Source organism: Rattus norvegicus, chromosome 10, assembly GCF_036323735.1.
Source record: "Rattus norvegicus strain BN/NHsdMcwi chromosome 10, GRCr8, whole genome shotgun sequence".
NCBI lineage: Eukaryota > Metazoa > Chordata > Mammalia > Rodentia > Muridae > Rattus > Rattus norvegicus.
Window position 1 is genome coordinate 12,607,049 of NC_086028.1, and position 13,211 is coordinate 12,620,259.

At 40.2% G+C, this 13,211-nt stretch overlaps 1 protein-coding gene across 2 annotated transcripts in view; it reads right to left on the bottom strand.

Moving 5' to 3' along the window:
* Positions 1 to 13,211, bottom strand: part of Or1f20 (olfactory receptor family 1 subfamily F member 20) — a 57,463-nt gene that overhangs the window by 21,416 nt on the left and 22,836 nt on the right. The window lies entirely within an intron of this gene.

Sequence of the window (13,211 nt, forward strand, 5' to 3'; positions counted from 1 at the left end):
CCCTTTTAAAGAAGGAGTGAAGCATTCACGTTTTGATCATCCGTCTTGAGTTTCATTTGTTCTAGGCATCTAGGGTAATTCAAGCATTTGGGCTAATAGCCACTTATCAATGAGTGTATACCATGTATGTCTTTCTGTGATTGGGTTAGCTCACTCAGAATGATATTTTCCAGTTCCAGCCATTTGCCTACGAATTTCATAAAGTCGTTGTTTTTGATAGCTGAGTAATATTCCATTGTGTATATGTACCACATTTTCTATATCCATTCCTGTGTTGAAGGGCATCTGGGTTCTTTCCAGCTTCTGGCTATTATAAATGAGGCTGCAATGAACATAGTGGAGCACGTGTCTTTTTTATATGTTGGGGCATCTTTTGGGTATATGCCCAAGAGAGGTATAGCTGGATCCTCAGGCAGTTCAATGTCCAATTTTCTGAGGAACCTCCAGACTGATTTCCAGAATGGTTGTACCAGTTTGCAATTCCACCAACAATGGAGGAGTGTTCCTCTTTCTCCACATCCTCGCCAGCATCTGCTGTCCCCTGAGTTTTTGATCTTAGCCATTCTCACTGGTGTGAGGGGAAATCTCAGGGTTGTTTTGATTTGCATTTCCCTTATGACTAAAGATGTTGAACATTTCTTTAGGTGTTTCTCAGCCATTCAGCATTCGTCAGCTGTGAATTCTTTGTTTAGCTCTGAGCCCCATTTTTTAATAGGGTTATTCGTTTCCCTGCGGTCTAACTTCTTGAGTTCTTTGTATATTTTGGATATAAGGCCTCTATCTGTTGTAGGATTGGTAAAGATCTTTTCCCAATCTGTTGGTTGCCGTTTTGTCCTAACCACAGTGTCCTTTGCCTTTCAGAAGCTTTGCAGTTTTATGAGATCCCATTTGTCGATTCTTGATCTTAGAGCATAAGCCATTGGTGTTTTGTTCAGGAAATTTTTTCCAGTGCCCATGTGTTCCAGATGCTTCCCTAGTTTTGCTTCTATTAGTTTGAGTGTATCTGGTTTGATGTGGAGGTCCTTGATCCACTTGGACTTAAGCTTTGTACAGGGTGATAAGCATGGATCAATCTGCATTCTTCTACATGTTGACCTCCAGTTGAACCAGCACCATTTGCTGAAAATGCTATCTTTTTTCCATTGGATGGTTTTGGCTCCTTTGTCAAAAATCAAGTGACCATAGGTGTGTGGGTTCATTTCTGGGTCTTCAATTCTATTCCATTGGTCTATCTGTCTGTCTCTGTACCAATACCATGCAGTTTTCATCACTATTGCTCTGTAATACTGCTTGAGTTCAGGGATAGTGATTCCCCCGGAAGTCCTTTTATTGTTGAGGATAGTTTTATCTATCCTGGGTTTTTTTGTTATTCCAGATGAATTTGGAAATTGTTCTGTCTAACTCTATGAAGAATTGGACTGGTATTTTGATGGGGATTGCATTGAATCTGTAGATCGCTTTTGGTAAAATGGCCATTTTTACTATATTAATCCTGCCAATCGATGAGCATGGGAGATCTTTCCATCTTCTGAGATTTTCTTCAATTTCTTTCTTCAGAGGCTTGAAGTTCTTATCATACAGTTCTTTCACTTGCTTGGTTAAAGTCACACCGAGGTATTTTATAGTATTTGGGTCTATTATGACGGGTGTCGTTTCCCTAATTTCTTTCTCGGCTTGTTTCTCTTTTGTGTAGAGGAAGGCTACTGATTTATTTGAGTTAATTTTATACCCAGCCACTTTGCTAAAGGTGTGTATCAAGTGGTGGAATTTTTTTGATCACTTAAATATACTATCATATCATCTGTAAATATTCAGTGTTTGCTTTGTTGGGAGAATTGGACTCTGATTGCCCCGTGCTATATCGCCAGCAAGAACACGCGGGGACACACGAATCTTACTGTAGCTAAACGTTTATTGAATCTTAAAGAGAGGGCCAGGTGTGCCAGCATTGCGTGGCTTATATACACCCTAGCGCAGTGCATCCACACCTGATTGGTTGCTTACCCATGATCTCATTAGGCACTCCCTGGAGTGGGCAAAGACCTGGTACGAAGGCACTCTTGCACATGTGCACACAGTTAACTTCCTGAAAGGAAGTCGGCTGGTGCGGCGGAGGCCAGCGCCATCTTGTAATGGCAAAGCTATCCCGGCTTTCCACGTGGGGCGCAGTGGAAGCCAGTGCCATCTTGTGGTGGCAAATGTTATTGTGGCTCTTCACATCTCCCCCTTATTGTTTTATTAATATGATCCCCCTTATTGTTTTATTAATATGAGGCTGGTCTAGGTCCCTGTAGTTACCTCCATCTGCTGTGGCTCCTGTCTTAGGTCGTTCCTCTATGTCACAGCCTTATCCGTCGAAGGGTATCCCTATCGCCACTGGGCCCCGTGTCTTAGATTGGTCTGTGCATGAAGAAAGTTGCCCATCTCTGGATACCGCAGTGCTGTGTGACAGTAACTGTTAAATGACCTACGGCGAACTCTATAAAAGAGGCCAGCCAGAAAATGAGTTGGTGGGGAAATCATGATCACCCTATCGCGTGCAATGAGGAAACCTCAGCGATGTAGAAGGGCTGATCAAAGAATCATTGAGTCCCTCTAATCCCAGTGTAATGGATCCACAGATCCATGGGGTGTAAGAGCAGAGAACTCAGATACTGACTAATTCCTGAGCATAGATAACCAAATTCAGGGGAGGCCCCTTGTTCAATGGCCACAAGTGTTTGAGTGATAACAACCTTGTCACGTTTTTGTTGAGATCTGAGTTTGCAAACCAACCATAGTATGAACACTAATCCACAGCATAGGGCTGTACCAAACAGAGCCACCCCCGATAAGTAGTGGGCACCTCATCTGGTTCACCTCAGCTGTTATCACCAAGGGCCATAGTCAAGCCACTCCTATAATAAAATTTAGAATTTCCAATTGTTAGCAACTACTCCAGAAAGTTCACCCACTGTGCTTGCCTAACAATAGAATGGGGGAGGGTAACTCCAGACACTGTAGACACAATGGCTATAGCAGTAAATGTCTGCTACGATAGCAGCGAAAATAACAAGGTGTTTCCCAGGACAGTTTAGGATCAGTCATTCTTTTCTGGAACAACCAGCGGACAATGGAACCATGTCTGAGATCTGCATAACCAGGGCAGAATTCCCCAGTCCACAGCAGCTTTATGCAGGTGGCATTCCTGTGAAGCTATAGACTGCAAAATGACAACACCAGTTAAGGCAGCAAGAGTCACCAGGGAAATGAGGGGGGCAGCAACGGCTGGAGTCCAGTCTTCTCCAGCAAGCAGCAGTGTACAGAGGGTCAGAGAGCAGGCCACAGTGGGATGGGACACACGCAGCGGTAACACTGACTGTAGCAACGCCAAAATCTGTGATGACAAAAGATGAGGGGGAATCTTCCATCTTCCTCTCAGGGCAGAGGAATGACTCCAGGGACCCGAACCACGAGAGCTGAATCTTCATGCTCCCATGATAAGCAAGTCTCAGCAACCACCTCTGGCACCTGGCATACTCTTGTAGCATCCTGTAGAAAAAACACAAACATTCCCTCTTCCCCATATAAAATATTTGAACCGGATCATGTCAATACGTGTATCTTTCTATTTCACCTAGGCAGAAGTATGCCTAGTTGTAGGGTGCCATAAACACTCAGAGTGTTCCTTGGCACCCAAATTTTAAAATTGAAATAAAAGGAGCATTATATAGCATACAGGGATAACTCCCCCTTTTTATTTATTAAGATATAGTAAAGATATTATTTATTAAGGTAAGTCCTCGAGGATTAAATTGAGGACACTGAGCACTTTTATTTATTTATTTATTTATTTATTTATTTATTTATTTATTTATTAACTTGAGTATTTCTTATATACATTTCGAGTGTTATTCCCTTTCCTGGTTTCCAGGCAAACATCCCCCTCCCCCCTCCCCTTCCTTATGGGTGTTCCCCTCCCCACCCTCCCCCCATTGCCGCCCTCCCCCCAATAGTTTAGTTCACTGGGGGTTCACTATTAGCAGGACCCAGGGCTTCCCCTTCCACTGGTGCTCTTACTAGGATATTCATTGCTACCTAGGAGGTCAGAGTCCAGGGTCAGTCCATGTATAGTCTTTAGGTAGTGGCTTAGTCCCTGGAAGCTGTGGTTGCTTGGCATTGTTGTACATATGGGGTCTCGAGCCCCTTCAAGCTCTTCCAGTTCTTTCTCTGATTCCTTAAACGGGGGTCCTATTCTCAGTTCAGTGGTTTGCTGCTGGCATTCGCCTCTGTGTTTGCTGTATTCTAGCTGTGTCTCTCAGGAGCGATCTACATCCGGCACCTGTCGGTCTGCACTTCTTTGCTTCATCCATCTTGTCTAATTGGGTGGCTGTATATGTATGGGCCACATGTGGGGCAGGCTCTGAATGGGTGTTCCTTCTGTGTCTGTTTTAATCTTTGCCTCTCTATTCCCTGCCAAGGGTATTCTTGTTCCCCTTTTAAAGAAGGAGTGAAGCATTCACATTTTGATTATCCGACTTGAGTTTCATTTGTTCTAGGCATCTAGGGTAATTCAAGCATTTGGATAATAGCCACTTATCAAAGAGTGCATACCACGTAAGTCTTTCTGTGATTGGGTTAGCTCACTCAGGATGATATTTTCCAGTTCCAACCATTTGCCTACGAATTTCATAAAGTCATTGTTTTTGATAGTTGAGTAATATTCCATTGTGTAGATGTACCACATTTTCTGTATCCATTCCTCTGTTGAAGGGCATCTGGGTTCTTTCCAGCTTCTGGCTATTATAAATAAGGCTGTGATGAATATAGTGGAGTACGTGTCTTTTTTATATGTTGGGGCATCTTTTGGGTATATGCCCAAGAGAGGTATAGCTGGATCCTCAGGCAGTTCAATGTCCAATTTTCTGAGGAACCTCCAGACTGATTTCCAGAATGGTTGTACCAGTCTGCAATCCCACCAACAATGGAGGAGTGTTCCTCTTTCTCCGCATCCTTGCCAGCATCTGCTGTCACCTGAGTTTTTGATCTTAGCCATTCTCACTGGCGTGAGGTGAAATCTCAGGGTTGTTTTGATTTGCATTTCCCTTATGACTAAAGATGTTGAACATTTCTTTAGGTATTTCTCAGCCATTCAGCATTCCTCAGCTGTGAATTGTTTGTTTAGCTCTGAACCCCATTTTTAATAGGGTTATTTGTCTCCCTGCGGTCTAACTTCTTGAGTTCTTTGTATATTTTCGATATAAGGCCTCTATCTGTTGTAGGATTGGTAAAGATCTTTTCCCAATCTGTTGGTTGCCGTTTTGTCCTCACCACAGTGTCCTTTGCCTTACAGAAGCTTTGCAGTTTTATGAGATCCCATTTGTCGATTCTTGATCTTAGAGTATAAGCCACTGGTGTTTTGTTCAGGAAATTTTTTCCAGTGCCCATGTGTTCCAGATGCTTCCCTAGTTTTTCTTCTATTAGTTTGAGTGTCTGATTTGATGTGGAGGTCCTTGGTCAACTTGGACTTAAGCTTTGTACAGAGTGATAAGCATGGATCAATCTGCATTCTTCTACATGTTGACCTCCAGTTGAACCAGCACCATTTGCTGAAAATGCTATCTTTTTTCCATTGGATGGTTTTGGCTCCTTTGTCAAAAATCAAGTGCCCATAGGTGTGTGGGTTCATTTCTGGGTCTTCAATTCTATTCCATTGGTCTATCTGTCTGTCTCTGTACCAATACCATGCAGTTTTTATCACTATTGCTCTGTAATACTGCTTGAGTTCAGGGATAGTGATTCCCCCTGAAGTCCTTTTATTGTTGAGGATAGTTTTAGCTATCCTGGGTTTTTTGTTATTCCAGATGAATTTGCAAATTGTTCTGTCTAACTCTTTGAAGAATTGGATTGGTATTTTGATGGGGATTGCATTGAATCTGTAGATCGCTTTTGGTAAAATGGCCATTTTTACTATATTAATCCTGCCAATCGATGAGCATGGGAGATCTTTCCATCTTCTGAGGTCTTCTCCAATTTCTTTCTTCAGAGTCTTGAAGTTCTTATTGTACAAATCTTTTACTTGCTTGGTTAAAGTCACACCGAGGTACTTTATATTATTTTTTTTCTTTTCTTTTTCTCGGAGCTGGGGACCGAACCCAGGGCCTTGGGCTGGTACTTTATATTATTTGGGTCTATTATGAAGGGTGTCATTTCCCTAATTTCTTTCTCAGCTAGTTTCTCTTTTGTGTAGAGGAAGGCTACTGATTTATTTGAGTTAATTTTATACCCAGCCACTTTGCTGAAGTTGTTTATCAGCTTTAGTAGTTCTCTGGTGGAACTTTTGGGATCACTTAAATATACTATCATATCACCTGCAAATAGTGATATTGTGACTTCTTCTTTTCCAATCTGTATCCCCTTGACCTCCTTTTGTTGTCTGATTGCTCTGGCTAGAACTTCAAGAACTATATTGAATAAGTAGGGAGAGAGTGGGCAGCCTTGTCTAGTCCCTGATTTTAGTGGGATTGCTTCAAGTTTCTCTCCATTTAGTTTAATGTTAGCAACTGGTTTGCTGTATATGGCTTTTACTATGTTTAGCTATGGGCCTTGAATTCCTATTCTTTCCAGGACTTTTATCATGAAGGGGTGTTGAATTTTGTCAAATGCTTTCTCAGGATCTAGTGAAATGATCATGTGGTTTTCTTCTTTCAGTTTGTTTATATAATGAATCACGTTGATGGTTTTCCGTATATTAAACCATCCTTGCATGCCTGGGATGAAGCCTACTTGATCATGGTGGATGATTGTTTCGATGTGCTCTTGGATACGGTTTGCCAGAATTTTATTGAGTATTTTTGCGTCGATATTCATAAGGGAAATTGGTCTGAAGTTCTCTTTCTTTGTTGGGTCTTTGTGTGGTTTAGGTATAAGAGTAATTGTGGCTTCATAGAAGGAATTCGGTAGTGCTCCATCTGTTTCGATTTTGTGGAACAGTTTGGATAATATTGGTATGAGGTCTTCTATGAAGGTCTGATAGAATTCGGAACTACACCCGTCTGAACCTGGGCTCCTTTTGGTTGGGAGACCTTTAATGACTGCTTCTATTTCCTTAGGAGTTATGGGGTTGTTTAACTGGATTATCTGTTCCTGATTAACTTCGGTACCTGGTATCTGTCTAGGAAATTGTCCATTTCCTGCAGATTTTCAAGTTTTGTTGAATATAGGCTTTTATAGTAAGATCTGATGATTTTTTGAATTTCCTCTGAATCTGTAGTTATGTCTCCGTTTTCATTTCTGATTTTGTTAATTTGGACACACTCTCTGTATCCTCTCGTTAGTCTGGCTAAGGGTTTATCTATCTTGTTGATTTTCTCAAAGAACCAACTTTTGGTTCTGTTGATTCTTTCTATGGTCCTTTTTGTTTCTACTTGGTTGATTTCAGCTCTGAGTTTGATTATTTCCTGCCTTCTACTCCTCCTGGGTGTATTTACTTCTTTTTGTTCTAGAGCTTTTAGGTGTGCTGTCAAGCTGCTGATATATGCTCTTTCCTGTTTCTTTCTGCAGGCACTCAGAGCTATGAGTTTTCCTCTTAGCACAGCTTTCATTGTGTCCCATAAGTTTGGGTATGTTGTACCTTCATTTTCATTAAATTCTAAAAAGTTTTTAATTTCTTTCTTTATTTCTTCCTTGACCAGGTTATCATTGAGTTGAGCATTGTTCAATTTCCATGTATATGTGGGCATTCTTCCCTTATTGTTTTTGAAGACCAGTTTTAGGCCGTGGTGATCCGATAGCACGCATGGGATTATTTCTATCTTTCTGTACCTGTTGAAGCCCGTTTTTTGACCAATTATATGGTCAATTTTGGAGAAAGTACCATGAGGAGCTGAGAAGAAGGCATATCCTTTTGATTTAGGATAGAATGTTCTATAAATATCTGTTAAGTCCATTTGGCTCATGACTTCTCTTAGTCTGTCTATGTCTCTGCTTAATTCCTGTTTCCATGATCTGTCCATTGATGAGAGTGGGGTGTTGAAATCTCCTAGTATTATTGTGTGAGGTGCAATGTGTGTTTTGAGCTTTAGTAAGGTTTCTTTTACGTATGTAGGTGCCCTTGTATTTGGGGCATAGATATTTAGGATTGAGAGTTCATCTTGGTGGATTTTTCCTTTGATGAATATGAAGTGTACTTCCTTATCTTTTTTGATGACTTTTAGTTGAAAATTGATTTTATTTGATATTAGAATGGCTACTCCAGCATGCTTCTTCCGACCATTTGCTTGGAAAGTTGTTTTCCAGCCTTTCACTCTGAGGTAGTGTCTGTCTTTGTCTCTGAGGTGTGTTTCCTGTAGGCAGCAGAATGCAGGGTCCTCGTTGCATATCCAGTTTGTTAATCTATGTATTTTTATTGGGGAGTTGAGGCCATTGATGTTGAGAGATATTAAGGAATAGTGATTATTGCTTCCTGTTATATTCATATTTGGACATGAGGTTATGTTTGTGTGCTTTTCTTCTCATTGTTTTGTTGCCAAGACGATTAGTTTCTTGCTACTTCTAAGGTATAGCTTGCCTCCTTATGTTGGGCTTTACCATTTATTATGCTTTGTAGGGCTGGATCTGTAGAAAGATATTGTGTAAATTTGGTTTTGTCATGGAATATCTTGGTTTCTCCATCTATGTTAATTGAGAGTTTTGCAGGATACAGTAACCTGGGCTAGCATTTGTGTTCTCTTAGGGTCTGTATGACATCAGTCCAGGATCTTCTGGCCTTCATAGTTTCTGGCGAAAAGTCTGGTGTGATTCTGATAGGTCTGCCTTTATATTTTACTTGATATTTTTTCCCTTAGTGCTTTTAATATTCTTTCTTTATTTTGTGCGTTTGGTGTTTTGACTATTATGTGACAGGAGGGGTTTCTTTTCTGGTCCAATCTATTTGGAGTTCTGTAGGCTTCTTGTATGCCTATGGGTATCTCTTTTTTTAGGTTAGGGAAGTTTTCTTCTATGATTTTGTTGAAGATATTTACTGGTCCTTTGAGCTGGGAGTCTTCACTCTCTTCTATACCTATTATCCTTAGGTTTGATCTTCTCATTGAGTCCTGGATTTCCTGTATGTTTTGGACCAGTAGCTTTTTCTGCTTTACATTATCTTTGACAGATGAGTCAATGATTTCTATGGAATCTTCTGCTCCTGAGATTTTCTCTTCCATCTCTTGTATTCTGTTGGTGAAGCTTGTATCTACCCCTCCTTGTCTCTTCTTTTGGTTTTCTATATCCAGGGTTGTTTCCATGTGTTCTTTCTTGATTGCTTCTATTTCCATTTTTAATTCCTTCAACTGTTTGATTGTGTTTTCCTGGAATTCTTTCAGGGATTTTTGTGACTCCTCTCTGTAGGCTTCTACTTGTTCTCTAAGGGAGTTCTACACATCTTTCTTGAAGTCCTCCAGCATCATGATCAAATATGATTTTGAAACTAGATCCTGCTTTTCTGGTGTGTTTGGATATTCCATGTTTGTTTTGATGGGAGAATTGGGCTCTGATGGTGCCATGTAGTCTTGGTTTCTGTTGCTTGGGTTCCTGCGCTTGCCTCTCGCCATCAGATTATCTCTAGTGTTGCTTTGTTCTGCTATTTCTGACAGTGGCTAGACTGTCCTATAAGCCTGTGTGTCAGGAGTGCTCTAGACCTGTTTTCCTGTTTTCTTTCAGCCTGTTATGGGGACAGAGTGTTCTGCTTTCAGGAGTGTAGTTTTTCCTCTTTACAGGCCTTCAGCTGTTCCTGTGGGCCTGTGTCTTGAGTTCACCGGGCAGGTCACTTGCAGCAGAAAAGTTGGTCTTACCTGTGGTCCCGAGGCTCAAGTTTGCTCGCAGGGTGCTGCCCACGAGCTCTCTGTGGTGGCAGCAACCAGGAAGATGTGTGCCACCGTTTCTGGGAGCTTCAGTGCACCAGAGTTCCAGATGGCATTTGGTGTTTTCCTCTGGAATCAGTAATGTGTGCAGCATACAGTCTCTTCTGGTTTCCCAGGCGTGTCTGCCTCTCTGAAGGTTTAGCTCTCCCTCCCACGGGATTTGGGTGCAGAGAACAGCACTTGTATTTATAAATTGACTTGTATATCAAATTATTGTCTCAAGCATTATTGTTTTGGATATATAAAGAATGAGATTTTTTGACTAATTGTTCTTATGTAAGGCCTATAATCTGTCTGGTATCATTGTCCTCTAGCACCTCACAAACTTTATTTATCTAAACATAAGCATTAATTAGAAATGTCAAAACCTGTAAATATTGTCCAGATTCAGTCTTACTAGAAATCTCTGCACTGGCAGGGCAAGGCTGAGAATTTCAAGTAAGAAAATGGAGTCTTTCTCGTTTTATATCAACTCTATTACCATTTTTAAAGAGCTGGGTCTATGGTTTTGTTTAGTTGTCTGAGCTAGAGCACTGAAAGGACAGTGAGTTGTCAGACAATTCACACTGAAATTATCACTCACTAATTTCAAGTAGAAAACTTGTCTCCAATAAGGCATTAACTAATTGTAAAATTTAAGGGTTAGTAGTATCTAAAAAAAAAAAAGGAATACTTTTTAATCAATTGTGAAACCACAAGCCACACATTGGCTATCAGTATATGAATTGAAAGCTTGATTTTTTTAACATTTTAAAAACAGTGGCTACAGCACATAATTTAATAGTCTGTGTTGAAGCAGGGGAAACTCAAGAGTATAAACAAGTGATCCAATCATACATGTAGCCTTTTTATTAGATGAACCACCTATAGATACAGTAAGCGTATTTCCTATGGGTTGTATGCACAAATATACAGGAAGTACAAAAGCATGTAAAGAGTAAAATTATCAATTTTGCCTGAAAAATTTGTATATGTAATAGGCCAAATATCAGTATTTTGTAATAACCAATTTGATTGTTGTTTGGAATAAGGTATGTTTCACCAGGTTTCTTTTTAAAATACTTCCATGACTCTAGCCTACAATTCTGAATTAACACAACTGAAGCTTTATCTCCAATGTGGATAACAAAGACCTAAGTCCTCTGGCAAGGTGAGGTACTTAGCCAATTAACATATCTTTAGAAGCTTAAAATTAGTTTCAAATATTCTTTCCTGGAGTAGTGTAACAGCTACTCCCCAAATATTAAAGCTCATTTTGAGAGCAGAAGTTTTTAGTAAAAATTTCCATATACACTGAAAGATTTAAAGTTCTAACTTCTTAACATTGAAGAAGCGACAAAATTACACAATACAAGGCTGTTAGCCATTCCTAATGATATCACTTTATGGGCTCTCTAAAATTATAAGCAAGCTCATGAAATGAAAACTCAAAATCAATCCTTTAAATCTATCTTGAAATGGCAGTTGGAGTAAACAAACTGGCTGTAGTGCTCTCACAAGTTCTAAAACCTCATCAATCTTTTGTAAATCCTGTAACAATCTCTACCTGTTTGATTTTTTTCTCAATTACAAATAAGTTTGAGTTAGTCAGTGTAACACTGGCAATCCTTAATCACAATCTTTTAGTTCTCCTTGTAACACCAGAGCACAGCCACAATTTTGGAAAGTCACCTGAGTTCTGAGTACTGACTAGGCAGCTGTTCTTGGGGCAGTGGAATTAGCATCAAAATACAGATAGCTTCAGGGAAAACCACAACTTTGGAAAGCAAAACTCAACCTCCAACAATCTAGTCTCCAAAATCCAGTCTCTAAAACGCCAAGTTTGTCCTTCATGTTACAAAGTTTGACTGCCAATTCCTACATATGAACGCACGATGGTGTAGTCTCCAGTACCTCAACAAAGAGACATTGTCCTAAATTCTTTTAGAAGCCTGGTTTCTAGAATAAGAATTCCATAAAAATATTACCTCAATTTAGACCTGTTTCCCTAGGTTGGCTCATGCCACATGTTGTCTAGAATGTCTCCATCCAAATTACCAGCTTTATGTCACCTTTCTGTTACCAATATTATACCTTTTTAACCATATCCAATAACTTTAAAGCCAACAATCCATGACCAAGGCAAGTAGAGCATATTTATACATTTAAAACCAATGAGAAACAAAATTGAAGTGGCTACACATATCTTTAATATTTAGACCAAGCACCATTTTTACCTTTTTAGCTATGATTTTAAGAGAAGCACCTTGTCACCTGTTGAATCTAATAATCAGCTCATGTAGACGCTCACCCCTTGGCAGCTTCTCTAGCTGACCTAGACACCTGGCTACAGGTACAGGGCTCTAAAGGCCTGATTGAAACTGCTTTTTATTCATTTGTTCCTTTTTGAACGAATTAAAAATCAAATCAAGGTGTGAACGACCAGCAGATAAAGTTTTTACCATTTTTTCTTTTGAACATGAAACATAAAACATTTAAGCAACAGAAACAAAAACCACAGACATAAACTGACATACATGGACAGCTTGGTGCACCAAGGACAGACAATAGACAAAGAGGGGAAAAAACCAGATGGTGTTCCACGAAAGGGAACCCAGATTCCAATAGGATTCAGCAGAGAGATAGGATTTCTCCTTTCCCACCACTTCTATGGTGACCATCCACTCGAGTGGAGATGATATGGATGATGGATTGTCTCAATTCCTGGACTAGTCCATCAACGTGTTGAAACCAAATTCCTGTAAGATACTGAGATATATTATGGGATATCTGAGCAGCACAACTGACATTCACAAATGGTATGGAAGTGAAACACAGTCCTGAATATTTCTACTCACAACCCAATTACATTAACTCCATCAAGCTGTGTATGGGCATTGAGATGTCCTTTTGTTTGATTCTCCTGAATAAATTTTCAGGTGGTCTACCTCTATCAAATCTGATCAGTATGACTCTGTGAAGCTTCCAGAGCCTAATCACACCTTTTAAGCACAAAGACAAAATTTTTCTCCCCAAATCCTGTGTTCCTTTTATCTCCTCCCTTTTTTTCTCCCGGGGCGTTCTTTCCCCAACCTCTCACTTCCTCAGATCTGAAGTCTTTGTAAGGGTCTGTCTGTTTATATTTATCTTTTCTCTTTGAGCTCTTTAATTTTTTTACCCCACTCTGTTTCTGACATGTTGTCTTGTAACTTCCCTAGCACTCTCTGTCCCGCCACCACAGTTGGGCGGCATTTCCCATCTTCTAGGCACGACCTCTGATGGTGCCTAGCAGCAGCCACGAAATCAAAAACCAAAAGAGAAAACATGAAGGCTGCTGAAACGATAACAAAA